The 23,723-nt window shown below is 34.7% G+C and overlaps 1 protein-coding gene across 1 annotated transcript in view; it reads left to right on the top strand.

Annotated features, from left to right (window-relative positions):
• Positions 1-23,723, top strand: part of ARHGAP15 (Rho GTPase activating protein 15) — a 694,101-nt gene that overhangs the window by 261,072 nt on the left and 409,306 nt on the right. The window lies entirely within an intron of this gene.

Below are 23,723 nucleotides of genomic sequence, written 5' to 3'. Positions count from 1 at the left end.
ATTACTCCCTTTATCATTATGTAGTGGCCTTCTTTATCTCTTACTATATCCTTTGTTTTAAAGTCCAATTTGTCTGATATAAGTATTGCTACCCCAGCTTTCTTTTCATTTCCATTTGCATGAAACATTTTTTTCCATCCCTTTACCTTCAATCTGTGTGTGTCTTTTGTTCTAAGGTGTGTCTCTTGTAGACAACATATGTATGGGTCCTGTTTTCTTATCCACGCAGCTACCCTATGTCTTTTGATTGGATCATTTAATTCATTTACATTTAAGGTTATTATTGATATGTAGTTGTTTATTGCCATTTTCTTCTTTAAAGGTGTATTCCTTTTTCTTCTTTTTTTTTTTTTCTGTATTCTTTTCCCACTTTATCTGTTTACACTAGGCCCCTTAATATTTCCTGCAGCATTGGTTTGGTTGTAATGAATTCCTTGAGTTGTTTTTTGTCTGGGAAGCTTTTTATTTCTCCTTCAATTTTAAACGATAGCCTTGCTGGATAAAGTAGTCTTGGTTGTAGGTTCTTGTTCTGCATTACTTTGAATATTTCTTGCCATTCCCTTCTGGCCTCAAGTGTTTCTGTTGAGAAGTCAGATGTCATCCTTATTGGGGCTCCTTTGTATGTGATAACTTTTTTTTCTCTTGCAGCTTTTAATATTTTCTCTTTATCGCTTAGCTTTGGTATTTTAATTATGATGTGTCTTGGTGTAGGTTTCTTTGGGTTTCTCTTTAATGGAGTCCTCTGTGCTTCTTGGATTTGTGAGAGTTTCTCTTGCATTAATTTAGGGAAGTTTTCAGCTATGATATGATTGAACAAAGTCTCTATCCCTTGTTCTTTTTCTTCTTCTTCAGGAACCCCTATGATGCGGATGTTATTTCTCTTCATGTTGTCACAGAGCTCTCTAAGAGTTTCCTCTGACTTTTTGAGTCTTTTTTCTCTTTTCTTCTCTGCTTTCATGCCTTCATTCCAGTTGTCTTCTAACTCGCTGATTCGATCCTCTGCTCTATCTATCCTGTTTTTAATTCCTTCCATTGTGGTCTTTATTTCTGATATTGTATTTGTCGTCTCCAACTGATTCTTTTTTATACTTGCTATTTCTTTATTTAGGTTTTCAAACTCCCCCTCCATTGTTGTTCTAAGATCCCTAAGCATCCTTACAATCATTATTTTGAACTCCGCATCTGGAAGTTTGATTATTTCCATATCACTCAGTTCATCTCTCGAAAGTGTCTCTTGTGGTTTCATTTGGATTGCACTCCTTTGTTTTCTCATCTTCTTCTTCTTCTTTTTTTTATTTGTAGAGTTGATTGAGTCTAGGCTTGGTGTTGTCTGCCTCCAGTTTTCAGTTGTGTTATTTTTAGGTCTTCGTGGGTTGGTATCAGCTATTATTTGTAATCCACTTTCGGATTTGGGCAGCTTTGAAGTCTTGATTTGTTTGTTTTCTTAACAGGTGATAGTCTTGTTAACTGATCTCAGCAGGGGGCTTCCTTGAAACTGTATCCAGGAATGCTGTGGGTGTAACCTGAGATGCTGAAGGTCTCTTCCTCCAACTAATCTCACTGGGGGCAGGGTTTTTTCTCTCAGCTTCAGTAGGGGGAGGTGTATCTCAGATCTCCATGGAGACCTGAGTTACTGCCTCTCCTCCCCACTTCTTGTTTTCAGCTGTGTTTTGTTGTGCTGATTGGAGCTGGATAGATGTCTGGAGATCTCTGATCCGGAAGCACTTCAGCTCTGTTTTGTGAAAGGTTCAGTCCGTCCCCCAGCTATGGCCGCCTCCAGCACGAATGAGTCAGCTTGTTTATTTTGTTTCTTGCATACCTTAGCCCCTCACAGTCTGTCCCTCTCCCTGTCTTTTCCACTTGGGAGATAAGCTGGTCTTTTCAACCCACCTTGCTCCCTGGTCGCCAGGTAAGTGGCTGTGAGCAGTAGTTTCTGCTCTTTTTCCTCTGTGAAATCCTCTCTGGGCTCTCAGCCTCACCCCCCTCCTTCCCTTCCTGTAAACAGAGGAGATTCAGGCACTCCTTACCAGGATTATTGTGGCTTCCTCTTTGCTCCTTGGTTTTTGAGAGCTGTTCTTGCAGTTCAGTGTTGGTTTTTCATGCTGATTTTTTCTAAATTGATTTGTATTCCAGTTTGGTGTTGAGAGCTGGGTGTCTGTGCATCCGCCTACTCCGCTGCCATCTTCTCTCTCCCCAAATTGGATCTTAAATACAAATAATTTTCTCAAATGGTTGTTTAAAGTAGTTAACATGTTTAACCCTGAATATAAAAGTAGTATAGACAATTTGGCATTCCTTTTTTAAAGCCTAGTGTAAACAACTTGGTATTCCTTCTTCTATTATATTTATTTATTATTATTTTTTTTTCTCTGTGTGTGTTTGTGTGTGTATGACAGAGACAGAGAGAGGGACAGATAAGGACAGACAGGAAGAGAGAGAGAGAGATGAGAAACATCAACTCTTCACTGTGGTACACAATGAACTCTTAGTTGTTCATTGACTGCTTTCTCATATGTGCCTTGACTGGGGGTGGGGGTGGGGGTTACAGCAGGTCGAGTGACCCGTTGCTCAAGCCATTAACCTTGGGTTCAAGCTGATGGGCTGTGTTCAGACCAGATGAGCCAGCACTCAAGCTGATGACCTCGGGGTTTTGAACTTGGGTCCTCCTCCCAGACCAATGCTCTATTCGCTGCACCACCACCTGGTTAGGCTTGGTATTTCTTCTTTTAAAGTTAATATGGTTTATGTCTTTATCCAAAAGAAAAATTATAGGTAGTCTCACAATTACTATTAATATCTAAATGTCAAGAAGTTTTCTAGGCTATATGGACTGGCTTAATTTTTAAATAAATTATTTTGGTCTAAGCCTTTAATTATGAGATGATTTACTCAGGAAAAGTTTAGGTAGCAATGTAGTAGAGTAAACATTAAGGAAGTACTGAGCTAATTTCCTCTAATTAAATAAAATCTCTCTTGCCAGATTATATAGACCAGCATTAGTATACTGGGAAAGTTTTCTTTTGTAATTAACATAATTGTATTTAATGAAAAACTTGACATTAAATGTTTGCAAATTTATATGAGGTCAATAAATTCTGATCATCCCATGAAAGCTGAGAATGTCTTATAGACCATGGCTTGTGAGGGGCATTGTAGAGGTGATATTGCTTCATCTTACCCATTTTTTGTGAGTGTCAAGCAGATAGGAATGAAGAATATCCGTAAGGGGAAGGCTCTTCTCCGAGGCACAGAGCTCACACTTCAGTCACAAGGGGAAAGGCAATGAACAAATAATAACTACAATAAATAGAAAATAGTCGTAGGGCTTTAATGCAAACAAAACTAATGAGGAGGACTCCCAGGCTACTCTGCAGGGCTATTAAAGGGCCAGGGAAGCCTCACTGAGAAGACACAACTTCGCTCCCAGATTTTCTCGGAAGACGTCTCTTACTTTAATATTGTATTCAGTAACAACAAATCACACTAGCAGATTGGCAGTTTGGGTTGATCACTTGTCAATTTTTATTTTTTTACCTTACACTATTAGGATTTCAGTTATCTGGCTTCATTTTCAAGGACACTTATTTTTTATCTGATTTCCTATTAATGGGATTTAAAACTACCTCAAAAAATGAAAATTACACTTTCAATAGTTAAAATCGTCTTATGGATTTGGAGCATGTGAAATCAGGGAAAAGCTACAATTAGCCTAAGCCAGTATCAGTTCAAGCTTCCCCCACATGGTTTTACTAATACCCTTCAAATTTTGACTTCTGCCATTGCAGCCATATGTCTCTTTAAGCAGATACACTCTGTAGTGCCAAAGTGTGTCAAGGACATCACTAGGTTACCAACATCATTTTTATGTGCAACTTTTTGCAATATTCCAAAGTATTCTTCCACCTGAACCCCCACCCCATCCCTGAAAATATAATTTTAATAACACACATTAAAATGCCATGCTGATAATAAACCCAGAGATATATTGCAGGGAATCTGTTTGCCTTGTTTTAACGCCTTTTGGCACTAACATAATGGCGTAAGCACATGGATTCACACACATTGCCTATTTTTTTTTTTTTTTTGCAGGTCTTTGGTACAAGGTGGTGCAAAAATTTATAATGGTGTTATTCAGTGCATAAATGTCAATTTAAGAAAGAGCTAGGAGGGTAGAACTTTGAATCTGTGTTTGAGAAATGTACAAAGAGTGGAACTGCATGTATGGGACATGGCTTTTTACTTTCTGATCGCAGTTTAACATCTTATCATCCCTTGTTGCTGCTGGGGAAAGCAACAAACAGTGATTTCTGCCATCTCAGGGAACTGAGATCTCCTGTAATTGCACCTGTTCATTATGTGAGAAAGCCTTCTGTGGGCAAAGAGGGGGAATTCAGTTTTATTCTCAAACTGTTGCCTAATTCTTATAACTTGAGCATATTTTTTTTTGAGTCATGCTTGTACAATCTGCTACCCATTTGGGGATAAAAAACATTGAGATTGAGCATACTAACTTTAACCAAGCTGCATTTTTGTGAATCGGGTTGTAAAGCTGACTACCACAATACAACCATGTCCTGCAAAAATTTGCATACACACACTCACTCAAACACACATACACTATCTCACAGACGCATCAGGAAGGGCAATGTTTAGCACTTGGAAGCTCATTATTCTTTTAAAATAGTTAATTTTTTCCCTTACCACTCTTTTCATCTTTGGAACACCATGAAACATGGTGTTTTTCATTTAACAAACACCATGGATTCTTTATTGTCTGTGAGGCTTCCATGTTCTGCAGTAAATTTGAATTGGATATGTTAGGTCCCAATTGACAGTAGTGATTAAGCCAAAAATAAGTGCATTCGCCTTTAAATGTTAGCTGCAACATCGAGTAACATTCCCTATGTTATGCCATACTGAAACTAGTCAGTCTGTGCAGACCAAAATGTTGATGGATATACAGCTGATCAAAAACAGAAGAGGCATTTTGAAGTGCTCGCTCTCTGTTGGAAATGATAGGCTTCTGAATTTGTACCTCTTTGCAAAAGAGACTTTATATTATTTTGTCAGTTTGTTTCAATTTGAGAGGTGTTGAAAATTGGTATTCATTTTTTTGATATAACCCTTAAATTGTACAATTTAAGAAAACTGACTGAAAGAGATAAATTTAAATGGGTAGAAATATTTTCAAATCAAAGACCAACTGACATATATAAAAATGATGTATGTTTCTTACATGGTCCACAGGGAGAATTCTGCAGGCTTGCTATGATCTCTACAATTTGCTTCAGGGCAAACTAGATTCTGGGATATTCTATTATCCCTTTGGTCTGTTTATCATGGAAACTGATGTACAAATCGAGAGTTTTTTTTGGTCTCCTTTTTTGTATATGGTTGGAACTGTAAGAATTCACTTATCTCATGTCCTCACCTTCGGCAAAGTGCTACAGAAGAGTTCAGTGACCAGTAATCAATTATTATTGAGAAGCAATCAATTGCTAATTTCCATAATTATGCACATCTAAACACTATGAACAAGAAAGAGAAACAAAGCTGCACTCCAAGCATTGCCTTGTTAGCAGTATTTTGTTAACACAGGCTCTAAAAAAAGCTGCCGCAGCTGGTACCACAAATGTGTTTCCAGTATTCAGGCCATCAACGTGATTCGTCGCTAAATGTATAGAATCAGCTTCTTGCTAAAAACTACAATTACAGGTGATATACAGATTGAAATCACAGGGCTGGTTTGTCGAAGAAAATTGTCCTAATGATGGGTTTTCGGATGGGGAATGTAGCTCTTTTCTTTCTCTGTGATGGGTTGTGAAGGCAGCTGCACCTGCCTCTATGCTGTATTCTGCCGCACTTAATGATATCTGATGATATCATTAGGCAAAGTGTTCATAAACAGATGTTGAGCCTGTGCCTAAATGCTGTCAGATGAGCGGTTGCTGGCCTGAAACAGTATTATTTATATAGAACATTTACGTTTGTTATGTTAATAACCCCACTATTAGCTCTCTGGATGTTACGTTAGGAATGTAAATGTAGTTAATATGAATAACAACCTCTTTACTCTTTGTGCTGCAGTTGGGTATAACTTTTAGGCTTTGGGAGAGAAACAAAGATACCCCCACCAAGTCCTTTTGACTTCTCCTTCATCTTCGTCTTCTTCTTCTTCATCTTGTTTTTCTTTTTCTTTTTTGGTCACCATTCATTTGAAAATTTGATCAGAAGATAAATGGAAAGGATTCATAGGACAGATGTCAAATATTAGGATTTGATTTTCCTAACAGTTAATAATTTCTGATTCTGATATCTTTGAGTTTTCTTGTTTGAACCAAATCTGTGATCCTAATATATTAGAGTTGTGATTGGAAACACCAAATTGGCAAGTATTCAGTTCAAGGAGAAAGTTCTAAAACCGTTGGATATAGACCCATTTTGTTCCAACTCTTCCTGTGATGCTACCACACTTATTGGGACACGAAAGTCATATGTTAGTCATTTTTTAATATTTGTGTTGGTGATTTAGGCATTATCTTGATGTTATGGTTGTAATACCTAAAAATACCACATGACAGTTACTGTCTATGTTTGTTTAAGCCAAAGTTGATTTTATACCTCATAGTTAATTCATGCAGAGTAAGTTAGGTAAATTCTGAGTCATCACATGTGCACTATTTCTCTAAAATACTGTTCTACTGATATAGTCACATTAGTTTATACAAGTGCCTTTAGATTTTCTTATGACATTTTAACTCCTTCAGGAATTTTCAATACTGATAAATCATACTCCCCTATTTTGAAGATTAGAAAAATTGTTGTTTCAAATTTTTAAAGAAAGAAACAGCATTAAACTGGTGTTTCATTATGACCATGATTAGAGGTTACAGTAACTTTTGAAGTGTCGTTCTCATCTCAGTACATATGGAGTCATTCACATTGTGAAAAGCGCTGCAGGTGTCCACGTATTTGTGTCAGAGTCTGTAGGTGTGGACAGTGTCCTAAAGGGATGTGTTTACATTCGTGATTTCTTTCATTTTACCTTGTACCTAAGGATAATCAAAACTATCGCTGATGTTAAGTAATTATAGTGGAACCTCAATAGTGACAGTTTTTCCTATGTTTCTACTACCTGTCATTTCAATTCTGATCTACTGAAAGATGCTGGACACTTCAGTCCTTTTTAGATGGAGATTTACTATCATCTTCCCCATAAGCAAATAGAGAAAGTAAATTAAATTAGAGGATATTCTGGTTTATATAAATTGCTTTCTGACAATGCTTGTTTACATGAATATTGTTTTAAATCTGTAACTTTTCTTTAATTTGGAGCACTTAGTAGATAACTTACCTTGAAATGTGGCTTCACGTAGTAGTAAACAATAAAGAACTTTGCCTTTAGGAGAAATTTGGTTACTGAAAGGAATAAAATGACCCTCAACATACTGTGAACAACACATGCAAATATAAAATGTCAAACGAACTCCGAGGACCAGCTGAGTTATTTAGAATTTCCAACATGCCTGACCTGGTGGTGGCGCAGTGGATAGAGCGTGTGACTGGGATGCGGAAGAACCCAGGTTCGAAACCCCAAGGTCGCCAGCTTCAGTGCAGGCTCATCTGGTTTGAGCAAGGCCCACCAGCTTGAGCCCAAGGTCGCTGGCTCCAGCAAGGGGTTGCTCAGTCCGCTGAAGGCCCACAGTCAAGGCACATGTGAGAAAGCAATCAATGAACAACTAAGGTGTTGCAACGCGCAATGAAAAACTAATGATTGATGCTTCTCATCTCTTTCTGTTCCTGTCTGTCCCGGTCTATCCCTCTCTCTGACTCACTCTGTCTCTGTAAAAAATATATAAATAAATAAATTTAAAAAAAAAAAGAAAAAGAAAAAGAATTTCCAACATGTCCAGGATGTCTTTTATAAAGAGAAATCCAAGGTAGGTAGTGGATGCTTGGCTACAGCATCATACTTTGGTTTGCTTGACACCGACTGAAGTTGTTTAGAAGAAACTTGAGAATTACCTTTTTATTTGTTCATCCAGCCAACACAGGAAAGCTAGCCAATAAAAATGTTCGCTCAGAACTCAGAAATTTAGATCCATTTGAGTGATAGGATGAAAGGAACTGCTGAAAGCATCAACCATTGTTGAAACAAGATCAATTCATCAAAACCTATTTAAGAGGCATAGAAGTTTACCAGTCTTCATTTTCTGTCTTCCTTTTGGTTACAGTAATTCTGACCAGTTCCTTAGAATGAATCCCTATACATGACATATATTAGTTTCCCTTCATTCTTAAAGATGGTAAATGTCTGCAGTCATCTAGCTTGTAAACTTCAAAATGTTGTTTCTTATGTTAAAATTGGGTCATAATCACTTTGCAAAAATATCTCTGCTAAGGCCAGTTGGTGCATTTCATTTATTTATTTATTTATTTATTTATTTATTTATTTATTTATATGTTTCCATTTACATAAAGAACTAGACTTTTATGCAAATCACTTGATGTATAATAAATGTCATCTGTATTTTTCTGATGACTTGATCACCCTGTATATGTGTACAATTTCAACTGAAATTTAGTGGCAGTTAGTTTTGTTGTATTAAAATCTAATAGGCATATTTGAGCAAATATACATTAAATACTTACTATAAAATATCTTCTTGTGATGGTAGTAATAATAATCTTGTCATTAGTTTTGTTAGTTTTTTATTATTAATTTCTTAATATTTTGCTTATGCCCCAAAATGAAGAAGAGGCAGATGAAAATATGTTTACCAACACAAATAATACTGATTTGTTTATTGTCAACATATTTTCCCTTAAGTGACACTTACTTAAAATGAATCTGTGCATGTTTATAATTAGTTTAATTTTCAGCATGTTTTCATGAAAACGTATATGTAATTCACTAATATGGCATTTTTGTGTCTCCTCTATGTATTATCATTGGAACAATCAGGGGCTTTTATCACTTGCCTGAGTTTTAATATCTATAATAGTAAAGACATTACATGTAGAAATTTACATATTAATGAATTTAAGAAAATTGCTTTTAAAAGTTAAGCTTGTGTCTTCAAAAATGGGTCATAACTAGTTTTATATCAGAGACAGGGTAGAATCACTTAGGTGATGCTAATTAATTCAACATTCTTTTTATCATTTATTTTTCTAATTTATGAAATTATTTTGTCATTTTGGATGGGCTTCAAAGATCAAATAGGAAATATTGAATATTTTGTCAACTGTTCCTGTTCTCTTTCTATATTTTACTGGGCTTTTAAAACTATCCATTATGTGACTGTACGTATGTACTGTAAAGCCTGTTTGAAAGTACATGGCTTATATTGTGTTCAGAAGGTCATTGGGATCTTTGTGAGAGGAAACTTGGAGACTTCAAGTCAGCAAACATGCCATAGTCACTTAAAGTTAACAGTTTAAGAGTGGATCAAGTATGCAAACTGATTTTGCCAGTAAAAAAATGTTAAAATTGTGTGCAAGGTATAAAGACTCCTGGTCCGTTTCTACAGTTTTGTGTTGCTGCCTCAGTCTAAAATGGCCATAAGCAATTAACTAATAAGAAAAGTATTTGAAGAATCATTGTTACACATGTTTCTGATAAGACATATCCTTGTATTGGGTGCTTTAATGTCATTAAGGAATTGTCCAGCATGTAAGTGGTATCTCAGAGCTGATTTTTGTTGGAATAAAAAAAAAAAGGTTGGAGGAGAAAGAAAGGCTACTGAATTTCTGGATATAATAATAGAATTAACCAAATCTGCTTCATTATGCAAAATACTTAAATGGACAAAATATGTTTGCCATGATGAACAGAATTTGCCCCAGGTAGTCAGAATAATCAATGACTTGGGTCCATGTTTTCTACAAAGAAAGGCTTTTAAACTTGGAGAATACGTGATCACTGTGATGATGGCCTGAATTTGGGCACTTGTAATTACTTTAGTTTGCAATTAAGCAGCAGACTTATAGAGGAAGAATTAATGTCAGAAGATTCCCCATTTTTCAATCTTGTGTCTACATCAATAAGATTGAACTAATTGCTAATTGGCATGTAGAAGATGAACTAGTCTGGTACCCTGGAACTTTGCTATAATATGGCATGGAATTAGGAATATGATGTTTCTATCTTAGATAACAGAGAATGGTATTATTCTTGGGACTATCCTAGAGTCTCATTATAGTATTTTTGTCTATAATATAGCCAAACATATGAACTATCACAGGGGTGTTTGGAAGATGAGTTATTTATTTATAATATACATTTATTAACAAGATATAAATTTTCTAGAATTGCCTCAGACAAAATTGTTATAAACTTACATTTCTTATCAACAATTAAGACAATACTTTACTGTAAATAATGCTATTTGTACTGACCTTCTAACCACCATTACAGGAATTCTTTGTGGCTTTTATTCATATTGTATTGTAGAATTCTAATTATTTTCTCATTGCCTTTGGCATGGGCTATATTTTCCAAAGAAGTTTTATAGTTTGGGAAACATTTATTCAAATAGTTTTCTTTATGTACAATCAACATATAAATAAATAAATATTCTCAAGAAGTTACCACTAGAAAATTATATTTTTAAGGTTCATTTAATAGACTTGCCTTATTGTACCTTCTGGAGTCATTGAAATAAAATGATGATCTTTAAAATGTGACTCTTGTGTAACATTAAGAAAGTATTGGGCATTTAACTTCAGTCACTCATTATTAATAATATTTTAAAATAATATTTTTAAGTATTATTATTTAGAAAGTATAGTATATGGTAACTGCTGGTCTTCCTGATGCTCTATAGATTTGAGAAAATTTGTGTGCACTAGTACCCTCACAAAGTCACATTAGAAATTAACATTTAAAAAGAATAAAAGAAGTCTTATATAACAGTATTTCTTTCCCAAACTCAGTGTTTTAAAAATATATATAATTATAAAATTTCTTTTTCTTCTTGGATTATGTACTGCAGAACTGCTTATTGCTCAACACATTCACTTTGAAAAAAACACTGTTTCAAATACTCTTTTTCATGAAAGTGATAGGCAGAATATATACATACCTAAATAATCTGATTCATCTTGAGAATTCTAATTTTTGTACATTCTCTGAAACTGCTAATGAATTTCTAAATTATGTTACCCAGTTAGATATAAATCTTTTTTATTTTTTATTTCTGAATTGAATCTATTGGAGTGACACTGGTTAACATACCCATATTTTGCCATGTAACAGACAATCTCATGTATAAGATGTACCCTAAGTATTACGTAAAGTTATTGAACTCACATTTTATTCATCATAAAATTCATACTTCTCATCACTGTCAAAACTCCCATCTATTAGCTTGTCCTCATCTGTGTCTGATGACGAATCACTGTCTTCAACAATGAGCACAAAGACAACAATCACAAAATAGTGGGAAATGCACGTAAAAAATCTACAACCACTATATAAGACGCACGCAGTTTTTAGACCGCAAATTTTTTTTAAAGTGCGTCTTATACAAGGGGAAATACGGTAATACAAGTTTCAGGTACTCAGTTCTACAACTAGAGGCTGATTAAGTTCGGTTAAGGCCCTGGGCACAGAAGAAAATATTGGTCTCCTTAAAAAAAAGGAGACAGGGAAAATAAAAATATATGTCAACCATATTTTTAAATAAATAAAAAATATTATGTGCTATAAATGTTAAAATTGCACATATGAAACTGAAGTTGGTGTCATTAGAAAAAAAGTGTAAAGTTGGGGTTTTGGAGGGCCCTTCAAAAATCAAGGCCCAGGGTGCGCACCTGCCTTTAAATCCACCTCTGTATACAAACCATCTCTTTCTGTGTGTTCACCCCCCCTCAGGTCAAGTCATTGTCCATCACCATTTATTCCCCATACACCCTCCTCCACAAGTAGACAATCTTTGAAATTTCCATCACATCATTATTAACATCAAAACCATTACATTCCAATTTTACATTAATAAATATTCAGTATTTTCAAAATTTAGGATTTCGCATACTGTTGGAAAGATATATAACATCCACTAAGAACTTAACTTTTTAAATAGATTAAAGATAATAATGCATTTTTAAAAGTTAGAAGGCTTATGAACCAGAAATAATTGACATTAATATAAGGCCAAGATGAGGCTAGGCCTTCAAGAGAAACTTGTGGAGATATAAAAAGTTTCTCTGCTTTTTCAGCAAACTGAGCAAGTATAACAGTGTACTGACACTCCATTAGTTAACAGGTGAACATGCTTCTGGTCTCTGCACCTATAGTTAAGCTAAATATATGGTGTAAAGGTGGGTTTTCACTTCTCAAGGTCTACTTTTTGAGAATGACAAAGCTGTTTCTCATTCGGTTGTGTAAATAAAGAACCTGAGCAGGAATTGTATGTCTTGGTAGAGATATCCAGAAATGCTACCTGTGAGTCTCCAACTTGAAACTAATGATCAAAAACTTTTCTCTTTTTCAGGGATCTAAAATTATAAAATGGATACAGCATGATTGTTTTTTCAGTTCCTTATATTTGTTGATTGGAAAACTAAGGAATTAGAACTGTAACTTAAAAACTAATATTTTTAGAATACTCTGAGCTTATTCTGAGGTGTCTTAGTAATTGAATCTTATTGATGAATATTTCCTTAGAATGTCAGTGATTGTTTTTCAGTTCAAGAATGTCAATAAGCAAATCATCACTGAAGTGCTTCCAAAGTTGTAATGCTAGAGCAAGCACATAGGGCTCTAAAATGATGCTCTTTGTAGTGTGATTTCATTTGCTTTGGTATTACTTTTTTTAAAAAATAAAAAGCCTTCATTTGTATTGGCTTCAGTGAAATATAAATGGCCCTCTGAACTACTTCCTGATGAATGAATTCCTAACGGAAATGACAATTATCACACATTCATAGATTAAAACAAGAAATGCCTATCATCTCCAAGTCTCTTCACACTTTCAGACAAAACTGGTGAGCTGTGAGGTTCAGTACAGGAGGCAGAGTTTTGAAACTGCAGTTCCTCCTTCCATAGAGCGACGCTTACCGCAGTCAGTGAAAATGTAGAAATCTGTGACATAATGATAGTGGTGCTATTTGTGCAAACAAGTGTCTCACTGAAAGCAAAGAAGCACATTGCTTGAAAGGCTCCCTTAGAACCTTGCAATGAAAGTATGGCTGCCTAAGAACACACTCATGCACACAGTAGTATTTCAGCACTGCCGGCTAAGCAAGCAAACAAAACATAGTTCAAATGGTTTAACAATCCTAGAAACGGAAGGCACCAGTTTAATGAGGTCTCCTCTGCTTGAAATTAAAGTGGAAGGAGTTTTACGGAAAACAGTATTCAATAACAAAATATTAAATGATAAACACAGATTGCTTAAAATCAGACGGGCCATTTTGAGAAAAGCATTTTAGCTCATCATGATATGTAGCACCTTATTTAAATTAGGAGGTGTTAATTCGTAGCTTGAATAATATATTAATATAATATGTAAAGTGAATGGCATTGTTAATCACAGTCGCGCCTGGAACGACTTTGCTTCTGTGCACTGAATGTTAATTTTGCAAAACATTAATTTCAAAGATTTTGCAGCAGTGCTTTTGTAATTAAATATTAATGTCACATGTTATTGCAGTAGCATGTTTATGAAAGCCGGCAACACTTCAAGTCAACTCATTTGTTTTTATATTTATTCTTGTACATCTGCAATCCCTTCCATTTCACAATTTCAAAGTGAAGGCCATTTTGAATAGTCAATATGTGAACATTTTTCATTGTAAGCGTTTTTTAACATCCAACAGGGTAAATATTTAATGTTGTGTTTTTAGCTGGTATAATTTTTCAGAAAATTGGCTATAACTTTTAACAACTCAAAGGTACCTAAACTGTCTTCAGTTTTGGCTTAAGTGATCTGAAAATAAAGTAGCAATAAATGTGATGAGGCTGTGTAAAGATATTTAAGAATTAGAAAGCTTTATATGAAAGTTTGAAATTAAAACTATAATTCTGTACGTGAGATATATTAGCAGTTACTTATTTTTATATATTTTCATTATGACACTGCCTTATCTCAAGAAAATTTAAAAGATAGAATTCACTTTTGGTTAACTTTTTCAAGTTCCATAACTAGACAAATAATAGAAAAATCTCACTTTGCAATAATGTGCATCATCCTTAAGTGCTTTGAAGTTATACATTTGCTTTAAAAGAGAATCATTTTTTTGTTCACCAGTTTACTCCAAGTATACACAGTTAATAATACATCATTAGATTGGTTTGCCCATGACTATATTGACTACATTGCTATGTCCACTGATCTGCCCCATGATACTCCCAATCTGCTAATTACATTTAGCCTAAAAATTAAATAATTTTCATTTTTGAACCTTAACAACAAGAAATAACATCCAAGGGATTTGAAAGCAATTATTTTATTCATCTACTAAGTCATCTTTTAGATCCAAGTCCTTAGATACATTTTTTTTAATTATGGAAAGAGTTACCTACCCTACCAAAAATAAAACAAAACAAAAATAAAAACAACAGGAAAATCAAGATACATTTTGTTTGGTTATGGGTACATTTAACAGTTAAAAATTATATCTGCACCTGATGTTGCATGTTAACAGCTAATGCCATTTGACAGTAATGAAATTAAAGGATGAAGAAGAGATACAAACTACATTTTACAAGCATGATGGGTCTCCAACAATGCCATTTAAATATTATTTGTCACTATTTAAAATGAACCTTTCCCCTTTAAGCTATGCCATTACGCTCATTTGTCCTGTCACTGTTGACAGGCTCTATGACTCACACACAAAAATGGTCATTAGGTACTGCATCTTCATCTTATTTAAAAAGAGAGAGAGAGAGAGAAAGAAAGAAAGAAAGGATTCTGATGCCTCTAAAAGCCTGTAATTATTTTCCTCTGAAGAGATAGTGTTGCTCAGAAGGTAATTTAATAACCTTTTGCATGTACCTGGGGAATGCCTCTCCAGGGGACCAAGGTGCCGACATGCCATTCAGTCGTCAAAACATGACCTTTAATGGTTGCTTGGAGAGAATTTAGCGAGCAATGTTGTACACAGTGCAATGCTAATTCTGCTTTCTAATATATGCAATATTTAGTTCTTGAGCAATGATCTTTGTAAGATGAATTAATATAGGTACTGCTCTAGGAAACAAAAGAAATTGCAAAGTGAAAGCTCCCTCCACCCCATGATCTTTTTATACTTCATTTTGAAGTAGCTAACAACTTGTGCAATTTGTATAAAAAATAGTGTGAAACACTCCAGAAGTCATTTGCATCTTTCCCCCTTTAAGTTGCTTGATAAATTCTATTCTATACACTACAAGAATGTAAAATAGGATTAAAGGGATTTCTTTGATGAGTTTATTTCCCCAAGTAAGGTACTAACCTCAACTCCACAAAAAAAAAAAAGAAAAGAAAAAGCTTACCTTTAATATATCCTCTCTGTTTTATAACACAAGCTATTTGGCTCGCTGAAATTACTACTGCAGCTACTGAGTTAATTAAAAAAAAGACAATTTTCATGGATTTTCCTGTTAAAATATGATATTTTGAACACTTGCATATACAGAAAGATGCACAAGCTGCTTCCTGTGACAACCAGGTTCAGAAACTCCTTATTTTGGTAGTCTGATATTAGATCCCGCCTTAGTTAGAAATGCTGGAATTTCAACTCCTACTCCTGACACGCCATCCGTCAATTTATTAGCACGCTGGTGCAGTAAGCCACTGAACGGGCTATATCAATTCACTTGGTTTTTTTCTTTAAAATGTCTGTAATCCTCAGCTCTGCTCTCTCAACCGGTCAGCATTAAAGATTTATGTTACACTTTTTTTCATTGCCACACCTGAATATGGATTACTTAAATGGGCTGTAAATAATTCATATCTGGGAATAAGTTTCCATTACTGACCAATGTTGTAATTTAATATACTGTATTATGGGTTATACAATTTTAGATTGTTTTCTGTGTGCCTTCAGCAGTCAGGCAGACAACAGTTTAAGTAAAAAGGGTGAGATGTTTGTTCAGCTTATTTTCATGTTCACTTTGTGCAGTCGAATCAGCAACAGGGCTGAAGGAAGCAGAGAGCTACTTTCAGCTGCATGTTTTTCTGCTATTTATGGAAATCTTTTTAAAGAAACCACTTGACCTGAAACAAAAATACAAAAATGTGTAATAGCATATTATTGATAAATCCAAGAAGGAAAGAAAATGTGTTAATGTAGGTGGCTAGAATTCTCTTCGTTCTTGAGAATGGAAAAATAATCCTGATTCTTGCACCCAAAGGTTAACTTCCCTGTTCAATGCTTGATTATTCTATGCATAAGATGCCAGTAATAAAATTATAATTTATTTGACAGTTAAGTTGGAATGAGGCTACTGGATCAAATAGGAAAAATGTTAAAGTACAGGCTATCTTTAAAACATAAGCAAGTGTTTACTCTTAAAAGAGCTTTAAACAATTTAAGATTAAGTTGAGTATAGTAAAAATTAATAATAGATTAATACATGAAAATCTATGAAGACACATAAGATAATGATTTAAAAAGGAATAATTTAAAAAGATGAATTAAAAAGTTGAATCAGAAAAGAAGGCCAGCATAAACTAGGGAAAAACATGCTGTGAATAAAGTCTGTTAGATCTTGAAATAGGAGAACTGCTAAATAATGCATAGTTTTATTTTTCTATAATTTGCATAAACCTTAAGAGAGTATTTATTTGTGTAAAACTTGATGTATCGAATAAGGAGAATGAAAAAAATGGCATTCATTTTGTTTTCATTTTGGTATTTAGGAAAAATATTCTGTTACATATGGACTACTTAGACCTAATCATCTGACTGAATGTGATGTGTGTCTTGAGCCAGGTTGGAAAGGGGCTGGCTGGAGAACAGTGCCCTGGTCTTGCTGCAGGCGATGCAGGTTGGCCCATGCTCTGCTGGGGAGCAGATGGTGAGCCAATGCTTGTAGTCACACTTACCTTCCTTGCTAAATCCATAATCCCTCGCTGGACACGGAGCCAAGGCAGGCTTTGGAGGCAGAAAGGAGGTTACAATCTGGACTTGGGTAGTGACTGCCAGAACTGAGAAAACAGCTCAGAAATTTCAAATGCTTAACAAGTTATCTGTCTTGTCCCTAAGCCAGTGTAGCATTTTTAAAAGTAATTAAGACATGATTGAAAATGTGTATGCCATCTAAATACAAAAATCTTCAAAAAATCATCAAAACCAATAATGCAAAGCCACATTTAATATGACATTATGCAAAAAATACATTTAAAATGAATTACATTTTTGTGATTAAAAGAAAATATATAAAGTTAAAAAAAAAACAAGAAAGAGGAAGCATTTATTTTATAAGAAAAGGTATTTATTTCTTTATAAACCTTGACCTTATAAAGGAAAATATTTTACACATGCTTATAAATATGCTGCATATATGAAATACTTTCCTTCTATAAGGAAATTCATAGCTATGCAACATCTAAATCTATATTAACATATGTTCCTCTCTATAAGTGATTTTTTCAGAATATTAAATGATTACAGTTCATTTTTTCTATATACAATATAATTATGCATGATATGTATGTTTTTGTATGTGTGGTATACATTATAACTCAGAAAGACAAAATAAAAATATTGGGTAGCCAAATTCTAATCATTTGTAATAAAAGGGATAGTAAGTGCCATCTGTTTAATGAAAAAAATAATAAAATGCATATATATATATATATATCTAGTAAATTGAAACCGTGGAATAATTCGTATAAAACTAAATATACAATATATAAAATATCAACATATTTCATTAGGGTGGGATTGACTTAAACATGTAGTATTTACATAATAACATGATATAAGAACAAATAAAGTCTGATTATGCTTAGTGCTATACCGCAAATATATATATTTTTAAATATGTTCTAATTTATTTAGTGGGTATAACAAAACTGCTTAGTTTTCTCTACTGAGTTTTTTATGGCCCTCCTTCTTTTAGCCAACACTCTTTCCTTGCAAATCATTCTTATGCATACTTGCATTTAATTTCATTCACTTGAGCAACTTTTTTACAGCCTTTATTAGTCCGTTGTAGGATCTATATTTGCCAAGCAGATAAAACACTACCAATACTCTGCTCATATGTGAATATCTTGAGCTCTCCGTTTTGAGACCATCGCCAACACCTTTCATTATTTTCCTTTCCTTTTTGTATTACTTCTCTTTTGGAAAGTATTTAGGATCTTTCTCTGTAATTAAGAAATATCTTAACTTCTCTTTGTAAATTCCTCCAGAATTAATTTCTTGTCTGTTCCCTCCATGCCTAAATATGTGCTTCCCTGATAATACTGTTTTCTTCAGAAATTAATATATAGGTATAAAGAAAAATGTAGAAGACTCTCACTTGGCCTTACCTTAGAATTTAAGAAGTGTGCCTTAATATGCAATATGTTTAGATCAATATTTATAAAAGAAAATGAAGAACAAAAGTCTTCAATGTTACTATATTTTATAAATATTATATGTAGTTTTAACTATATAATAATATGCCTTATTATAATTTTTTAATCTTAGTTTGCATTTAAAAAGTAAATTCTAAAACATAACAATATTTACAACAAAGAGATATTGATGATTTTAATAGGAAAATTTTATATTACAAAATGGCATAATAAAGGAATTTATCATTTTACTTCTAAACCTAAAATGAAGGCTCATCTTATGATATTTATATCAACTTTTTTTGAGGGTGGTATAACTTTATAGGCTTTCAATCAGGCCTCAAAGAGATTGTTTTAATGTGACTTCTCTTTTCAGATGAGGACAGAAAGGAACAAAACTTGAAAGGTTAACTTTAGCAGTTCAGGTTTCCTGTAAAATCACATCTCTCTCAAGGTCAAACAATTAATCTAGAACATTGTGGGCATCAACAATTTAAAAGCCAACAAAGCAGTAAAAGATGTAAGATTATTTACTAAGAGCTAAAGACAGTATAAAGAAGTATATAATATAATCTCTCTCTTTAAGGGATTTATACAAAGATATTGGACTTCAAAATGGAAAGCCTGAGTTTTTGTTCCAGTTCTTCTTGCAGACTACAGAAATATAGAAATATGGAAAACATATATATATCTGAGCCTCAATTTCTTCATCCGTACAATGGTTAGCATTTGCCTAATGATTTCTAGCATATTGTTCACCTACAAAATGTTTTGACTATGTGAACCTGGAGAGACAAACTGAAGAGGTAAATAGCAAAGAGTTAAGTACCAACAAGTAGCCCAATGAAGCTGATATCTGAGGGAAGGACAAAGGAGTGGTTCAGGCAATACTTGAAGCCAGTTAACAAGATGAACATTTATATGGGTTCCTAATGTTTTATATTTAAAATTTTTTATTGCCTAGTTTTTGATACATAACTTGAAACACATTTTGTACAAATTAAGTTGAGACATTAACAATGGGAAATGTTTCAAATATAGGCCTTCAAGCAAAATTTTGTAACAACCCTCATGTCTTAGGACAATGCCACAAGAAACGTCATTGCTATGTACCATGCTAAGGTCCCAGAACTGCAGAGAAAGGAGCTGCATCCATAAACACTAGAGAGAAAGTGAGTGGCAGAAGTTAGCTATGCAAGCAAAAAATGTATAGAGGATTGAGTTAGAAATCTCGTATCAAAATCTTCAGAGGTGGTTTCTGATCTCTAGTTGAATATTTAGCACTTTATATGTCACCTATTAAGCTGCAGGGAGATATATGAAAATTCTTAGGTCAAATTATTGGAAGTCTCCAAAAAATTGTTATATTAGCCATTAACATTATCATAAACATTATTAACTAAGAGAGACCTCTGCATTTTCTTAAAAAAGAGTAGCACTCTTATGGCAAACGGCCCATTGTAGAACTGGAAATGACTACTTTGTCAGAAGTTGCATCTCTTGGATGAAACATAAAGCGAAGATCTTTAGGTTAATGGTCATGGATGCTACCATGTTGCCATCTGTCAGGAATTATTTACCAGTTTTTTCTGACCAAATTCCAATTTAAGGGGTTCATTTACTGGATCAAACTTACCCTCTATTTTAAGTATAAATAGTGTCCATCTTTACTATTTATGATCTGTTACAGGTACATGGGCTTTGATGTACTTAGGAAAGATTCTTTAAAATTTTCTTTCTTCTTCTTTAGATACTCATCTTTTCTCAATGGAGTTTCTACCACAGGTTCTTTAATAATATTCCTATCGGCCTTTCTTACTCATTTTAAGCCACACTCCTGGGTGAGTTGCCACAGAAAATATTTTAAAATACAAATAGCTTTCACAGTTGGACACTGTTTCTAATTCTTCCATGACTCCCATGGCCTTTAGAAAAAGTTTAAACTCTTCACTCTATCTTTCAAAGCTCTCCATATCTGGCTCCTGCTGATCTCTTTAGCCTTATTTCCTATGATGCATCTAAGTTCTGTCCATCCTGAAAGCATACCTACAGTTATAAACTTCACCCTTTCTCCTTTCTTGGCCTTTTAGAAACTATTCTCTTTACTGAAAATGCTCTTCTTGTAGCTATATTTCCTAATTTTTCTGTCATTAAAGTCTTTCTTATATTCCCTTTAGAGGACAGGTCCTCCAAAAGAGCATCCCCCATGATGTCGGCAGACATGTCCTTCTTATATGCTCCCATAATACCTTGAACTATCACAATTACACATTGGAGTGGACCTGTCTGTTTGCTTTTCTAACTACCCAATTTAGAATATGAATTTTAAATTCAGGAATTAGAATACATTCTTCTCTTTACTCCCAAAGCCTAGACTATTGTGTGACAAAAAGCAGTATTTGCATAGTTGACCTCTTTGTTCCTGAGATGTCATCTTCTCTGGACTTCTTTGGTATTATGCTCTCAAGGAACATTACTTCTGTCTCTTGTTTTTTGCCTTGTCCTTGCCACCTCTTACTTGTGGAGTTAACCAGGACTTAGTCTTTGACCCCTTTATCTCCTTAATATCTCTAATTGTCTAGTTGATCTTATTCATGAACATGGCTTGAAATTATTATTTACGTGTAACCTACAGTCAAGTCTATGCATCCTGCTTTGACCATAGACCTTCAGACTTGCACATCCAATTGCTTCCTTGCTGTCTCTATTTAGATGTTTAATATGTAACCTAAACTAAGTAGACAAAACAAAAATACTTGTTTTCCTTTCCATTCAAAGTATGTTTCTCTCTTGGTATTTGCCATATCATGACAAACCACTTCAACCACTTAGCTCTTCAAGGTAAAAATCTAGAATTCATTCTTGACTGCTATCTAAAACTAACCTATTCCAACCATCAATTTGACTTCTTAGCCCCACATGAAAACAACCTAAATGCATGTACCTTTCCTATTTCCTTTAGACTACCCTAGCTCAAGTTACCATTTTCTGAGTACAAATAATCTTCTATTGGTCACCGTACTTCTGTTCTATCTCTCTTATTATTTATTCTTCAATAGCAGCCAGAGTGGCATTCTAAATAGGTTAATGAAAATGTCATTTATCTATTCAAAGCTTTATAATAAATTTCTATTTAGAATAAAATTTTAATATTTCATTCTCATTCTCATTTCATACCCCCTACATGGTTCATCCCTTTCCAAATGCTCCAGTCCCATCTAATTCCAACCCCTTCTCTTTACTTTGTTTCGGCCATGCTGTTCTCTTCTATCTTCTTGAACATGTTAAACCAGTTTGGCCCTATAGCTTATGCCCTCACTATTTCTTCTGTCTGGAATATTCTTGCTTTCTTGACCATTGTATAGTTTTCTTCTTTTTGTCATTCAAATTTCACCTACTTGCCAAAGCTCTCTCTCGTTGTCATTTTAAAAAGTATAGACTTATTAATTTTCTGTCAAACTACACTATTTTAATACTCTACAAATTACCTATTATTATTATTAATCTTTATTTGCTTATTAATGGATTTTTGGTATATCTTCTTCAAATTCACCAAAATACTAACATTGTCAGAGCATGGGGATTGCCTATTTTGTTTATTGCAGTCTCTTTAGCACCTAGAACTGGGTTCCAAACAATAGAAACCCAGTGAAAACATGTTAGATAAATGAAATAGCAATCACACAAGAAATGAAAATTGAATGAGTGAGAAAATTTGAAATGCCAGAAATGCCATGAATTTGAGGATTGCTGCTAATAAATAGGGAATAGAAGTTTCCATGCTTTATGTCTCAAATTTTAGCATGGTTGGTGGTATCAATGGACAAACATTTAAAAAAAATAGATTGCTAGAGTAGAAAAGGACCTTACTAAGTATCTGCTGTCCTAAGAGGTGCTGATGAAGCCAAATCTTCTTTTTCACCTATTTCTTCTCAGAGAAAAAAGCAAGAGAATAAGTCAAAGAGAAAACAGTAGCAAAAAATGGCAAAATATTCAGCTATTACATATACTAACAGACTACTTTTTTTTTCTTTTTGTATTTTTCCAAAGCGAGAAATGGGGGAGGCAGACAGACTCCACATGCACCTGACAGGGATCCACCTGGCATGCCCACTAGGGGGAAATGCTTGGCCCATCTGGGGCTTTCCTCCATTGCAACCAGAGCCATTCTAGCGCTTGAGGCAGAGGACATGGCGCCATCATCAATGTCCAGGCCAACTTTGCTCCAATGGAGCCTTGGCTGCGGGAGGGGAAGAGAGAGACAGAGAGAAAGTAGAGGGGGAAGGGTGGAGAAGCAAATGGGCGCTTCTGTGTGCCCTGGCTGGGAATGGAACACAGGACTTTCATACGCCAGGCCAATGCTCTACCACTGAGCTAGCCAGCCAGGGCTTAACAGACTTCTTAATAATTTCTGTCTGCTCTCAGAAATTCTAATGAGCAGTTCCTGGTTAACATTAGCTTATGACAAGATTACTTGCTTTATTTAGACACAAAATACACCTTAATCTTGTGCTATTATGGAAAGTTCATGTTTTATTTCCTTGAACTCTTACTTGGAAAGTATTTTGTTCTCTCACAGAAATGGTTTAGGGAATATTTGAAGGGAAAATACTTTAACATGTCACCATTTATTTATTCAAGAAATATTTGTTAAGTTCTTTCTAAGCAACTTGAAATCTAATAGAATATGTAAAATTTGAGCATTATATTTGTAATATGTGCAGGACAATTATATTCTAGATATTGTAAGTACAGTAGCAAGTAAATGCTAAAAATCTTTAGAAGAGAGAGAAATTGTATCCCAATGACATATTGGTAGGGCTAATGCATTAAACATCAACAAAGCTGGATTTGAAGTATACACAGAAATTTACCATGTGCATAAAAAAGAATGAGAAGAGCCCTGGCCGGTTGGCTCAGTGGTAGAGCGTCGGCCTGGCGTCCCGAGTTCGATTCCCAGCCAGGGCACACAGGAGAAGCACCCATCTGCTTCTCCTCCCCTCCTCTCCTTCCTCTCTATCTCTCTCTTCCCCTCCCGCAGCCAAGGCTCCATTGGAGCAAACTTTGCCCGGGCGCTGAGGATGGCTCCAGAGCCTCTACCTCAGGTGCTAGAATGGCTCTGGTTGCAAGAGAGCGACGCCCCAGATGGGCAGAGCATCGCCCCCTGGTGGGCATGCCGGGTGGATCCCAGTCCTGTGCATGTGGGAGTCTGTCTGACTGCGT

The sequence above is a fragment of the Saccopteryx bilineata genome, chromosome 5, assembly GCF_036850765.1.
Source record: "Saccopteryx bilineata isolate mSacBil1 chromosome 5, mSacBil1_pri_phased_curated, whole genome shotgun sequence".
Lineage (NCBI taxonomy): Eukaryota > Metazoa > Chordata > Mammalia > Chiroptera > Emballonuridae > Saccopteryx > Saccopteryx bilineata.
The sequence above is the reverse complement of the archived record's forward strand: the minus strand, read 5'-3'. Positions and strand labels throughout refer to the sequence as shown.